The sequence below is a fragment of the Xenopus laevis genome, chromosome 1S, assembly GCF_017654675.1.
Source record: "Xenopus laevis strain J_2021 chromosome 1S, Xenopus_laevis_v10.1, whole genome shotgun sequence".
NCBI classification, from domain to species: Eukaryota; Metazoa; Chordata; class Amphibia; order Anura; family Pipidae; genus Xenopus; species Xenopus laevis.
Window position 1 is genome coordinate 144,642,281 of NC_054372.1, and position 10,613 is coordinate 144,652,893.

Below are 10,613 nucleotides of genomic sequence, written 5' to 3' on the forward strand. Positions count from 1 at the left end.
GGGATTTTCAGAATTGTATTTATCAATGGGTGAAAGTTAGAATTCACCGTTTGATATATACGGTTCTAAAAATCCCATAGGAATGAATAGAAGATGGTTGAGTTTTTATTTATTAAGCTCTAAACACACATTTTGATAAATCTGCCCCTTAGTCTAATGGTACACTGATAATTTTTTTTGCAGAAATATATGTTCACTGATCCCATGCTTATCAAGAAACACAAATAGAAGGCACATAGGGCTGCAGATTGGCTTCTCTGCTGAAGTCTGTTTGCTAGCTGAAAAAATTATCGTTTGCCATGGATAAGGACTGTGCAAGTGGCAAGCCTAAACATGTGAAGGAAAAGGAAAGTCAGTGTTCTGCCCTGCAGAAAACTAATCCAGTGCAGTTTTTTTAACTGGTCTCCATTAGAACTCTTATCTAAATGGGGAGATTCACCTTCACAAAAGCTATTCCGTCACACAATATATTGCCGTATTTTTGTACTATTTACACTTTGTCTAAATTGTACATTTTACAAATGAGATACCCATACCAATGTTTCCCAGTAGAAGCTTAGTAAGGCAGGGTCACAACCAATAAAACTGTTACACTTGAATACATTTTTTGTGATCATTTCCGCTTAGCATTCTTTAATTTCTAGCTAGTTCTATATTAAATTGTAACAGTTTTGTAACAACATGTTCGTTACATTCAGGGAGGATAGTCAGTAGGGGTTACAGCTGCTAAGTAGAAATCACAGCAACTAATGTAGCAAGTTGAACTATTTAGAAAGTTCAAAACCAAAGTTATTTATTGTCTACTGGAAAACCTTACAGGGGAATAAAAGAAGATGTCTAAAAAAAAGAATATATAATACAGAATGCAGCTGAACAAAAACGATTATTTTACACAGAAGTCATTGTAAAATGTTTAAAGCTATCCAAGCCAGTCAATCCTTAATGACTAATGGCACATTAGGAAGCTGATCCAAGAGGATAGTGGTTTTTGGCACAAAAATGCATACTTTTCTTGTTTCTGCACCAATATTTGCTCAATGTGTATACATTCAGGCCAACTTAGTGTACTTACAGCAAGAAGCAAATAGGAGTGGATACTGGGAGTATCCCTCAGCACTGTACTCTTATTATGTATACTACACACATTAGGTTTTCAATCAAAGTGACATTGTTGCTACTCTTGTAGTACTGTAGTTAAGGGTCAGTCTGTATTACAAACAGTTTCTAACATTTGTTCTTGCAGTTGTGTTGTATATAAAGAATTTTTCAACCTAGCATTTTAACCTTTTCAGCTTCAACATACTAGTGTTGAGAGTCAGTGCCAGAATTCACCTGATCCAAGTAGTTGAGTTCCACCCAGTTGTGTAACTAGTGTGCGCTGGGCCCCCTGCAAAAAAATCTTCAGAGGGGCCCAGCACACTCCGATCCCCATCCCACCGCCCACTTCCTGTCCCACCCACTTCCCTCCCATGCCCTGCCCAAACTCCGCCCACTTCCATCTGACTTACTTCCCCCTGCCACCGCAAGAGAGAGCGGCTGGGGAGGAGGTTTTTTTTTATTACCTATAGAGGAAACAGACCCCACAGTTGGGCCCCCTTTTCCCCAGACCCCCCTGCGACTGTGGGGTCTGCTTCCTCTATAGTTAAACCACTGCTTCCACCATAACATAAGAATTTGCAATGAACTACTCACATACTGCATAGTTGATTTGTTTCCAATGAAAAAAAAATCAGTTTGAGAAAGCACACATATTAACGATAGCAGAAAAAATATAAAAACATATCTTCCACTGTGGAATAGTTTTTTTTTATATAATAGAGAGTATTTCCCTTTAAATAAAGACCATGACATTGTTGAGCTGAAGATATTTACTATAGTTTATAAGCCTGAGCCTAAATATTTAAGAGCAGGCAATCCATTGTTGTTATGTAAAGTTGTACTTTATTAAACTGTTAAATTGTTACAACGAAAATTAATAAAACAATAAATAATAAAATAAAAAATTTTAAGAGCAGATAATACAAATGCAAGCCTCTGTTGATTGAGGAATAAATGTCTCTTTACAATAGAGTATTCCTGTTGTATGTTATCTGTGTGTATGACACAAATAATATTTAAGAATTCTCTCTAGGCATCACAAAATGTATTGGTCAACAGATCAATACTTATCACCCAAAAATAGAGTAAAAAGGGCTCTAGATACAATATTTTCTATACCATAATCTATCCAGGGTCACCTGTGTCCAAGGATTGCAAATAAATACTTCTTTTCTTCTTGTATAGTGGTTAATTTCCTGAGCTGTCCCCACCAGGAACTAGTACTACATCTACGCTTCATCGCACACAAGGCATATTGCCCGTTGGCGGTTTTCACATGGAAGAAAAACCTGATATTGCAGCCTTTCATTTGCATTAAAGGGGTTGGATCCCCCTTTAAATTAATTTTAGTATGATGTAGAGAGTGATAGTTTGAGACAATTTGCAATTGGTTTTAATTTTTTATTAATTGTGGTTTTTGAGTTATTTAGTTTTTATTCAGCAGCTCTTCAGTTTGCAATTTGAATAAAAGATTGGAATATGAATAGGAGAGGCCTGGATAGAAAGATGAGTAATAATTAATTCAAAAGTAGCAATAATAATAGATTTATAGCCTTATAGAGTATGTGTTTTTTTTTAGATAGGGTCAGCGACCCCCCAAGCTGGGAGGAGTCATAAGAAGAAGGCAAATAATGCAAAAACTATAAAAAAATAAATAATGAAGACCAATTGAAAAGTTGCTTAGAATTGGCTATTCTATAACATACTAAAAGTTAACTTTAAAGTGAACCACCCCTTAAATAAAATTTGTCTGTCACCAGGGTTCTATTAATACATAGGATACATGGCCATGCATGGGTGCTTCTAATATGCTTTGGGTGTCATGAGCCTATGGCTGTCAGACCAAGTATTTTTTAAGGTGCAGGAAAGGTTTTGTTTTTGAGTTTTTATGGAAAAAAACACTGTTTGATGCCACCCAGTGCCTGTTATCAGTGACAGGAATTGTATCCACCTGTCACTGCACACACAGGCTAATTTGTGTGAGCAGAGATTATTAGCGGTACAAAGTTAATATGGTGAGTGGGGCTGATACCATTTAACAGAAAAGGTTGATGGCAACATGTTTAAACGGTTATATTTTTACTATAAGCCAATATATTATAAGAAAAGTATAAAGCTTTAACATGAGGAGAAAAATTTACAGTGAATACAGAACTTTACTCACAAAACATTATAGGGTTTATTTACTAAAGAAAGTGCAAGAAAATTGTCATGTATTTTACCCACACTGTAGTTTTACAAAGTAACTGAAAGTGTTCACAAAGTAGCATGTGTCACAACTCACAACACAACTAGTGGGGTTTTGTTTGGATTGATGGGCTGCAAATGGCATAATTATGGTACATATCACCCAAACTGTCTTTAGAAATGTTTTAATTCCATCACTACCATGCCCGGATGCTGTTCTCTGCACCTTATTTAACAGAGTCACGGAGCAAAGTGGAGATCTCCGCCTTGGTTCTGTGTAGCTACACACAAGCAGAAGGTGTGATTGTCAATACAGCTACAGGGAGATGCAAAAGTGCACAAATTTAAAGGATTTTCATAGCTCTTGTGCATTTAAAAGATATATTGGCAGTTTTGTGGATACAAACATTAAGGCTCATTTACTACCTTTGTGGAAAGTGACAAAGGTAATTGCACCTTGCATCAAAAATGGCACTTGTTTCCACTCTAATGGTGGCCACACACTATAAGATCCGCTCATTTGGCAAGGTCGCCAAATGAGCAGATCTGAACCCGATATGCCCATTAACAGCTGGGCAATATTGGGTGAATCCTTACGATCGGATTACAATGCTACGAATGGGCGCTGACGGGTCGCAGGACTGCATCAACTAGCCGATTCGGTCCTGGATTGTTAAAAAATCAAACTCAAACAGACATATCGATATCTGGCCTGATATCAATCGGGAGGACCCGTCACGAGCCCCCACACATGGGCATATAAGGTGCCAAACCGGTCTAAAAGACCTTAAGTCTAGTAAAATGGCTTAGTTATCATCAATTATTATCTGTTCTTAATGTGATGTAAGTTATGTCAAATGACTTGTAATACTTGTGAATTATAAAAAAAAATAAGGTACACTCTGCTGTAAAAAAAAACCCAAACAAAAATAAATAAATATATATATATATCAGTGTTTCTATATGGACATGGGAATTTTATGTGACTTATAATATCATTATATTTCACATCAGAGAGTACATTATTCCTTACAGAATAAAATAGCAAGATAGCTGATGCGAGTCACTCTTTGTGATTGCTGGATGCCAGGTTTCCCCTGGATTCCTATAACTTTTTTCTATACATCCTAGTTGAGTACACTACTTGTAATTCCACCAAGTCTACTGGAAAATATCGATTTACACAGTCTAAATGTAGTTATTCTTTATATGGCAATTATTGACTGTGTATTCTGTAAGGTAAATTTTTGTTTACAATAGTTTTCCATTAGTTATACCAATGCAGGCCTGTACCTGCAGGGTATTTATATGGACCCTGTTCTATCCATTAACTGAATGGTCTTCTTTATTTGAGATGTTTTAATACAATCCAAATGTTGTTTAACTGACCCAAATGGGCAATGCTGTTCTAATGCCTGCTGTACTGGTTTGTGACTAGAGATGAGCAAACCAGTTTTGATTCATTTTGCATAGATGTTCCGTTTAGCAATCTCCCCTCACACACTGGCAGCATGTCTAGCAACAAGCTGAGCAGCATTCTGCATAATGACTATGTTAGAAAATAAATAATTGGGTGCTGTAAGTAGACACTGACAGTGGCCGCTAACAAATTCACTGGTGCTTGCCATAAATAGGCTTGGTGGCTGCAGATAAGAAAACCTGCTCTAAAAGGCTGTTATGTGCAATAAAAAAATGAAGTGTGATACCTACAATGAAAAGCATCCTATCCAGTTCTAAAGCACACCTTTGTTGCAGGGGAGGGGTGTACCTGGGATCTCAATCACCTATTGAAGGGGGATCCATGACACTACCTCAAGCATTCTCTGCTTGCAATGTTTATTATGGGTTCACTTACTGTTCACCTTCCAACACTTTCTTTCAGTCCAGTTAAGACTTTTTTCAAACACTTTCTATTTGTGACCGTTTTTCTACTATAAAAGTATAAAGTTTGATTTTTCACCTTCTTATGTCATTCTAGAGCAGCTGGGGGGTCACAGACTCTGTAAACTGTTCTAGAATGATACATTAGTTGATACATTTCTTATCTTTGTCACTGCTTTGTCTTTGCGTTTCATTAAAGGCAGCTGTTAAAATTGATACAATAGCTGCTAATATTCCACAGATTCTGCTGAGAAATGTATCACTAAATGTAGCAAATTGTAACAGTTCCGAATCTTACTGAGCTACCAGACTGAGACACCTGAGACAGGAACATTAAACTTACATTTTAGGAGAATGGTAAAAAATAAAAAGAGATTGAAATTTTTTTGTGTTGAACGCAATAATCGCATCAGGGGTATGACCCCGGTTTAACTCGCCTTGTGTGCCTGCATGAATTGTTTGACTATTTGGAATGTGAACAACCCCTGTAATGAGAAAGATTAGCCAACACAGTAGTTGGGGCCACCCTTGTTGTGTACACTGTGACAGCATATTATGTGTGTAATAATAAATGTATACAACCGGCTCTAATCCTTGCACTATAAATGACTGATCAAATAATAATTAGCACGGAACTATTTATCTCCGAGCAATGCAATAGGCTGCAAAATAAAGTTGAACTGCAGCTCACTTGATGGAAAATATGACCTGGGTGTAAAACCCCAGGTCCTTCACCATCTATGCAATGTATGTGATGAAATGAAAATAATATCAGCTTCTATAGCACTCCCTAAGGACGGCAGTTGGCTCCGTTGCCATAACCAAACAAACAAGCACACACTCCTGGAGCCAGCCAATTTAGAAAATGTATTCCATATTAATAAAAGTTACATGTCCTAACACATTTCGAATCCAATGATATGTAATCATAGGCACCTATACAGAATACAGCATATTATGTGTGACTTATGTATGTAGTACATATTACAGGGCTGGTGGATGAGTGCATATTTAGCATTTGTTGTGACACACCATTCATTAGTCATGTTTTTATGTGTTTATGCTGAAAAATGCCCCATTGCATCCATGATGAAGAGCAGAAATTCACACTGGCACAGACAAAAATAACTCTGAAGAACAGGTGGGTACCTTGTGATCATAAGCAATTTCACTGCATACTGAACCCCATTTCTCCAATAAGTTCTAGGGCTCATGTTAACGCCAAGGCCACCTCAATTCATGTAAGCCAATCCTAATCAGGACAATAGCATATGGAATGAATGCCAGCGTTTTGCCATCTGCATGATAAGCAGCTCAGTGGGCAGCTGGGAAAATTATGGGAACTGTCCCTCCACTTGTATGGAAATCTGATTCTGAAACTGCACTTACAGATCTACTGATTATTGCTTGGAGAAGTGGCTCTGTCATGTTGTTATTCATGTTATTAGCAAAATGCCCAACTTCTAACCTCTTGGCCACATGACTCCTAGAAGCATAAAAAAGGCTTTTGATACACCATACTTGCTGTGGTTCTATGAAATAATATTAGTAAATCCAAAAGAATGTACTTGATATAATCAGCTTACAAACATTATTAGGCATTGTCAAAGGAAAAAAGTGTACTGACACACCTTTACTCCAATATTGCAAAGCATATAAACCTATGTTGGGTTCGCAATACTTTCATCTTAAGGTAACAGTTTGGCCTCTTGCCAATGGCACTGCACATGTATTTTAGTCACCAATCACATGTATAGCTCTGGGTAGAGGTATTAGCCTAGAATTCACTATAATCAGATAGTTCAGCAGAAATAAAGATTCTATCCAATCACTTTCTATTTTCTGTGTGTGACCGTTTCCTAATATTGAAGTGTAAAGTTTCATTTTTCAGCTTCTTAGGGCTCTTACACATGAGCGTTTTTACCTGCGCTCCCCTGCGTTCCGTTTTTCGGCGTTCAGCCGCAGGGGAGCGCAGGAATAGACGCATTTAATTATTTCAAATGGGGCTGTACTCACACAGGCGCATGTAGGCGCCGAACGCAGGTTGAGACGCAGCATGCTGCATTTTTCCTGCGTTCGGCGCCTACATGCGCCTGTGTGAGTACAGCCCCATTTGAAATAATTAAATGCGTCTATTCCTGCGCTCCCCTGCGGCTGAACGCCGAAAAATGGAACGCAGGGGAGCGCAGGTAAAAACGCTCATGTGTAAGAGCCCTAAAGCAGCACTGGGAGGTTGAGTCGTCGACTCTGTAAACTGTTCTAAATTGATACACTTAGTTGATACATTTCTTACCTGTGTTCCTGCTGAGCAAAATGTATGGGTTTCAATAAAGGCAGCTGTTAGAATTGAATTGTTGCTAATACTCCAGAGATGCTGCTGAAAAATGTATCAACTTAGTGTTGTACAATTGTTTAGAGTCTGTGCCTGAATCACTGAGCTGCTAGATACAGGACCATTAAATGTTAAACTTAGATTTTGGAAAAACTGTAAAAGATAAAAGATGAAAGGTAATTGAAAGAATCTAAAAACGATTGAACTGAAAGAAGTGTTTCGAAGGTGAACGACGACTTTAAAAAGAGTAGCTTTATGGGGATTTTATGGGACTTTATATTGTGCATACACTGTATCACCTGGCATGTGAATCTTACCTGTGATGTGGGTAATATGCCAGGCACACACCCCAACCTCTTTTTACCCTTGAACCACATTTATTATTTATTATGAATAAGTTGGGAAGCAACAGAAGCATGAAAAAGGCTCCCAGGGGTGCGCAATAAGGGCTGTAATTGGTTATTTTCTAGTCCCTTTGTGGACTGGCAACCAATAAGGTCTTTATGCCTCCAAAACTTGCTTCCAAGTCAAAAAAATCACAAACTGGGCATCTGCTTTGAGGCCACTGGGAGCATCATCAAAGGGGTTGGAGAGCAACATGTTGCTAGCAAATCACTGGTTGAGGATCACTCCTTTAAATAAAGATTTCAGTTCTACTATGTGTTCCATATCATTCTATCCAAATTCCATTACGTGACTCCAAATAGGCACATTTAAAGAAGCAATGCCCAAACATGGGCTTATCACCTTAAACTGACCAACCACCTTGCTAAGCTGCTACCACGTGATGATTACATTACAGAAGACACAGGCACCTTGGCAGCCCTGGACTGGGATTCAAAATAGGCCCTGGCATTTCAAGTACACAGAGGCCCAAACAGCCTCCCGCAGCCCACTAAATACTGGTTGTCTATGGCATCTTAAAGCAGCCCCTCTGGCATTTGCCAGAACCCACAGATTGCCAGTCCGGGCCTGCGGCATTCCCACAAATATATGTTCATGTCACTGGCAAGTCTGGATGCACTGCAGACATAGAGGAATACTACAAGACATTTGGGGGATTCCTCTCAAAATTTAAACCGAAAGCTTACTTTGTAAATATCATTTCTCTTTAAAAAAAAACAAAAACAAAAGTCTATCAGACACATAAGCCAATAGGGAGGACCTGACTGGCAGATGAAAAATATCTAAAATTTTAAATGGCAGATCAGAGAGCAAGACAATGTTTATAGGTTTATAGGAACACAGGATAAATAGCACAAAGAACTACAATGAAATATGAACTTGGGCTGTTTAATGGTTTAAGCCATTTGTGTTGTTAACAACTTCATTTCTACAAACACAGACTGTCTTAAGTACACCCCGATCTGTCTCTAAAATACACTTTCTATCCCAAGCCAAATGCGAACACACACAGAGACTTTTATAAATCTGGGACTGTGACAGCTCAAGGTTCCAACTAAGGGATTTCCTCATCAGGCTGCACATTCCTGTTGCTCTTCCCTAGGATCAGAGATATCCAATCTGCGGCCTTCCAGCTGTTACTATAGTGGAACTCCCAACACCCCACAAAAACTAAGGACAGTGTGGCTTGAAGTTGTATGGAATCAATGGCCGGAGGGCCGCATACTGGTTGCCCCAATGTCCGCACAGACTACATCCAGGCTCTGTGTGTGTGTGTGACATGCGCCCAGATGTGCGCTGACAGTATATACGGTAATGCCCGCTGCTCCCCGTGCTCTGTGCTGCTACTCTGTGCATTACGTATTCGCTGGGATGTATTCATAGAAGTAAACATATGTGTGTTATTAATAATTATGCCCCCTCCCCCCAGCCAGAAGCTACAAGACCGTGTTTTGCCACCTTGTCTCCCGCCTGGCTCTAGCAACAACAAGGAAACGGGGTTCAAAGGACAGACATAAAATCGGTACTTAACTGCACGGCGACGGATCCGGGCGGTCTCTATGGGGACGGGCTGACAGGAAAGCACGGAAAGGATACCTCCGCTAGGCGTCGGGCTGATTCATATCACTCCGCTGCACCAGCCTTAGAAAGAAGTTCCAAACCCAGTCACAGGCAGCTCGATTCAGACGAGCCAAGGGGATTCCACACGAAAGGGTTCGTCACCTTCTGATAATTGGAGATACGTGAGAGAAAAAGTGTCGCGCGGAAAGTCTGAAATGAGAGGTGTAAACGAGCAGACTGCTGGTGTGACGAAGGGCACAAGTGACAAGAGAAAGTAGAAGGCATTCACCGGTGCCCAGGGAAAAGCGAGAAGACAGGGAGCCCCGGGCAAGTGTAAATCAGGTTCATACATAAACATGGTCTGTTACTAGCAATAATGACTTATGGGGGTATTCCTTGTGCTTGCACGGTCCTTAGGGGAATGGGAGAGAAGGAGATTAAATGTAGTTCACGCTTCTCATGTTTAAGAGCAGACAGGGAACTACAGTCCAGTGTGGCCAGCACAAGTGTGAGCAAAGGGAAGGCACCTCTTAGTGAGCAGATCACGGTATCGGGGAGTGTGAAGTACAGCCTAGTATGCAGAGCAGGAGTGAGCCACCGAGATGACATTTTAGTGCAAAGCACATCATGAACGAAAAGAAAAGTCCTTCCTTGTGCGCAAATCATGAATGAGCAGGGGAGAGTACACTGAATGAGCAGAAAGTGGAAAGTACATGCCTGATGTAAGAGCAAAAGTCAGCAGTGAAGGGGAAGTACATCTCATGTTATCAGAAGGCATGTCTCATGGAAGTTATCAGAAGGCATGTCTCATGGAAGTTATCAGAAGACGTGTCTCATGGAAGTTATCAGAAGGCGTGTCTCATGGAAGTTATCAGAAGACTTGTCTCATGGAAGTTATCAGAAGACTTGTCTCATGGAAGTTATCAGAAGGCGTGTCTCATGGAAGTTATCAGAAGGCATGCCTCATGGAAGTTATCAGAAGGCATGTCTCATGGAAGTTATCAGAAGACGTGTCTCATGGAAGTTATCAGAAGGCGTGTCTCATGGAAGTTATCAGAAGACGTGTCTCATGGAAGTTATCAGAAGGCAGGCATGTCTCATGGAAGTTATCAGAAGACGTGTCTCATGGAAGTTATCAGAAGGCGTGTCT

At 39.8% G+C, this 10,613-nt stretch overlaps 1 protein-coding gene across 1 annotated transcript in view; it reads right to left on the reverse strand.

Moving 5' to 3' along the window:
• The window catches only part of LOC108707141 (autism susceptibility gene 2 protein), a 279,082-nt gene extending 269,417 nt beyond the window's left edge, over positions 1 to 9,665 (reverse strand). Inside the window, exon 1 of the mRNA XM_018244147.2 lies at positions 9,435 to 9,665. The gene's annotated coding sequence lies outside the window, so the exon portion shown is untranslated. The remainder of the gene's footprint in view (positions 1 to 9,434) is intronic.
• Between the last annotated feature and the right edge of the window lie 948 nt (positions 9,666 to 10,613).